This window comes from Mustela nivalis, assembly GCF_964662115.1.
Source record: "Mustela nivalis genome assembly, chromosome: 4".
In the NCBI taxonomy this organism is placed as follows: Eukaryota; Metazoa; Chordata; class Mammalia; order Carnivora; family Mustelidae; genus Mustela; species Mustela nivalis.
In genome coordinates this window covers 98,131,748-98,136,101 of record NC_139023.1, presented here as the reverse complement: position 1 = coordinate 98,136,101, position 4,354 = coordinate 98,131,748, and the positions used below count along the sequence as shown (strand labels likewise).

The following is a 4,354-nucleotide window of genomic DNA, read 5'->3' as shown; positions in this document are numbered from 1 at the left end:
AACTGAACATTCTTGGCAGGAGGTAGTAAATGTGATTGGGGAAATATCTGTGAATACCACTCTTTCCGTGCTCCAGAAATGTCACCTTTCTCAGGAATGTGATTAACTGGGTGTTTAGAAACATAAAAAAAGCATGTGAAATAGACAGTTAAGATACTGAAAATTTTCCTCTATTCATTTTAAAACAAATAGCATGTTTACAGCAGATTAAGTAAAAGGCATACTATTGGCTTTTGGTGAGCTTAGTGTTCTCTCTTGATTTGTTTCTTGATTTTATCAGCAACTTCCAGGTGAATGTGAAGTACAGAGTCAGTAAGTACAAACTGCTCCAAGCAGTGTGTCATGCTGGAAAAAATAAAAGAACAGAGCCATCAAACAAAGTTCTAGCTTAAAATAGATTAAGTCTAGGAAAGATCAATTTGTTTAAATATTAAGGGAATCCAAGCCCCAAATTCACTCCTGTGCCCTCTGACTTTGCTTTCAGTTGGCCTCCTTCTTGTCCCCATCCAAGAACAGCATGGACAGCTGTGATAGAAAACAGGGTGTGTCTCTCACTATGGGGCTCAAATGCCACACACGAGATTCTCTCATCATGGCATTTGAGGTTGAAAGCCACATACTGGCTTTGTTCCCTAGGCAGCTGGGAGGTTGTGTGGGGTCACAGGCCTTCTCACATGGGTGCTTGGGTTCACCCTCCCAGTGGCCTCATTTCCTCCTTGGGTAGAAGGATTCCTTTAGGATTCCCCTTTAGGATTCCTCAGATTTTTCCAAATGATGATTTGGGATTTTACCTAGAGCTGATGTCATTTTGGGGGGATGATTTCTGTGGCAGAAAGACCTTTATATAACTATCACCTTCACAGAGGATTTTTCTGTTAATTGGGTTTTGGGAAACTATTTGCCTGTGGGTAGATTTTTGAGTCTCCATACTTGCATGTGTGCATGAATACACACACAAATGCACACATGCATACTGGAGATATTTTCCTCTGCTTCTTTTTCACTTTCCACTCGCTAGTCATTCATTTCTTCACTTGACAAAGAGACACTGAGTGTCCTCTCTGTGCCAGGCACTGTCTCTTTATTGGTAAGATGTGTGCTTGGTCACGGGACTTAGCAATATGGTAGGAGTACTTTGGAGTAGTTCCCTCTAAGATAATTAACTTTAAATAAAAACAAGCCAGTCATCCATATGAAAAGTTGCTCAGTTTCATTCACCATCAGAGAAATACACATCAAAACTACAATGAGATACCATCTCAAACCTGTCAGGATGGCTAAAACCAACAACACAAGAAATAGCAGGTGTTGGTGAGGATTTGGAGAAAGGGGAAACTTCTTGCACTGTGGTGGGAATGAAAACTGGTGCAACCACTGTGGAAGACCATGTGGTCCTCAAAAAGTTAAAAATAGATTTACCTTATGATCCAGCCAATTGCACTACAAGGTATTTACCCAAAGAATACAAAAATACTAATTCAAAGGGATACATGCACCCCAGTGTTTATAGCAGCATTACCTACAGTAGCTAAACTGTCTATCAACTGATAGATAAAGATGTGGTATATACACACATGTGTGTGTATATATATTATATATATTATATATATATATAAATATATATATAATGGAATATTACTCAGCCATAAAGTACTGTATGTGGTAGATAGGTGTATATATACATGTGTGTGTATATATATTATATATACAATGGAACATTACTCAGCCATAAAAATGAATGAAATCTTGCCATTTGCAATGATGTGGATGGAGCTAGAGTGTACAATGCAAAGTCAAATAAGTCAGAGAAAGGCAAATACCACATGATTTCACTCATGTGGCTTTTTTTTTAGATTTTATTTCGGGAGAGTAAGAGAGAAAGAGAGTGAGTTCACAGGGGAGCAGATTCCACACTGGTCACAGAGCCCAACGTGGGGCTTAATCTAATCAGGACCCTGAGATCATGACCTTAGCTGAAACCAAGAGTCAGACACTTAATGACCCACCTAGGTGCCCCTCCCTCATGTGGAATTTAAGAAACAAAACAAATGAGCATAGGACTAAAAAAACTAAAAAACAAAAAGAGAGAGAGGTAAATCAAGAAACAGACGCTTAACTACAGAGAACAAACTGATGGTTACCAGAGGGGAGGTGGGTGGTGGTGGGTGAAATAGGTGGTGGGGATTAAGGAGGGCACTTGGGATGAGCACCGGGTACTGTATGGAAGTGTTGAGTCACTAAATTATACATCTGAAACTAATATACAACATACACTATATGTTCACTAAGTGGAATTTAAATAAAAATTAAAAAAAATAAGCCAGTCACCAAAGAATAAAAATTTTAGAGAGTCATGAAGGAACTGGGAAATTTATAATATCTAGGAATTATACCCACATCAGCTTTCTTAGTTATGTGAACATGAGTTAATTAATGTAGTTGATCTTTTCCTCAGAGTGAAGGAGTTTTTTTGGTTTCAGAAGTAGAACGTGATTCCTGTGGTGCTGTAAGACTGATTCAAACTACACCAATGCTTTCAGATAAATGCCTAGCCTATAATAAATATTTTTCAAATCCAGAAGACCTTGTAGTTTAATGCACGAATTATCACTGATATATTAAAAAATGGTAAAAAAAAATTATGGTTTTCCCCATAAAAGTCTTCAATTTACAGACACAATTTCTACCTTTGTCTTTTAATCCCTGGGCCAATATAATCCAGATCTGACTACCTTCCTGGGGGCTATATTTTTCAACTTTAGGCACTGATTTTTTTTCTCAAAGAATGGTGAATCATGAGACCAAATGTTCTTGTTGAAGACTCAGATGTGGATGAAGATTATTATGTATCTAATATTTGCTACACAGAAAACATTCCACCTGGAAATTTGTCTTAAAGCCCTATAGTTGTATTACATTACTAGCTTAACACTTATTTGAGCAGAGAGAAATGTTTAACACTATTAAGGAGACAAGCTTGATAGGAAGTGATGGAAAACTCTCGTCTTGAAGAGACACATCGGTGAGCCAACTCCAAATATTCTCTAAAGGAATTTAAAAGGATTTACTTCAGTAAATCTGTATGTATACATAAAAAATGGACTGAAAAGAAACTAATAAAACAGTACTAAGTGCATGTTTCCACCCACACAGGCCTAATTTCAAGAATTATGTCAAGTAAAACATCTACTTATTGATTTTCAGGGAAATACTATCCTGTCAAGGCTTCTTATGTTTCTCCTCCTGTGCTGGAAACATGTAATACGTTGGATAAAAATTAATTTGCTAACAATGGGCAAGATAGAGATTTGAAATATTAAACCAAGAATCCTTTGGAGAATCAGTTTCTAAATAGAATGTGTTGTTTTGGACTCCTGAATGTTCTTGACATGAACTACTGAGGCTGATATAGAATCCTTACCTATGAGGTCTTGAATTCCAGAAGGAATTCTGAGTCAAGTGTGGCTCTGTCAGACAGCAAGGGAACATTCTAAGGGAATTACATTCTAAATGTAATTTTCCTTTTAATAAGCAGGGCTGTCTGAAGGACAGCACTATTAGAGGCAGCACACCTGAGGGCAGGGTTTTTAGGTTACAAGAGAAATGAATTTAATGCTCTTCATCTGAAGGTCAGTGGATATCTTACTAAGTCTCCTTCGAAAGTACAACTGTAGGCCTTAGAGATTGGGACCGGCTGGGATTGCAGAAGGGTCAACATCCCTTTGGCTACAGATTTACTACACCAACCTTAGGAAAGGAAAAGAAAAACAAAAAACAAAAAACAAAAAGAAATGGCTAGTTCAAAGCCCAGAGTCCTATTTGATGGATATAAGATGTTCAGGTTGCTACAAGATTCCCACGGTTTTCCACCAGGCTCAGATGGTAGTTCAACAGTGTTGTGCCAGCCAACAGGAGGAAAGGGCAGACTCACAGAAGGATGCTCATTTAGAAGAAGAAAGCAGCACTAATGATCTATACCACCTCTTGAATTTGTGTTATACTGCAGAAAGTCTTATCAGTTCAGTAATTTGATTACTCTACCAAGATAATGTAATTATGTTTAATTTTGTAAGGTATACAACAGTGATCTCCTATCTTGGTGTTAGTGTTTCAATAAAGTTTTGGTTATGGGCAAAAAATAAAATTACAACTTTAAGAACCAAATCTTAATTTAAAAATGAGGGGAAACCCATAACCTCACTGCCTATTCAAATAAATTATTATCCATTTTTCTGTGTCTCTTATCTGTTTTACAAAAATAATAAATACTATAATTATAGGACAGGTAAGGGTTTGTATATTTTTCTACTAATATTGTGGAAAACACCTTCTTTTCATGAGTATGTCATAGTCT

At 37.0% G+C, this 4,354-nt stretch overlaps 1 pseudogene across 1 annotated transcript; it reads left to right on the top strand.

Moving 5' to 3' along the window:
• Positions 1–3,822: 3,822 nt before the first annotated feature.
• Positions 3,823–3,968, top strand: LOC309863182 (small ribosomal subunit protein eS27-like pseudogene; annotated as a pseudogene). The gene has a single exon. The product of its transcript is annotated as a small ribosomal subunit protein eS27-like pseudogene (transcript).
• Positions 3,969–4,354: the final 386 nt, after the last annotated feature.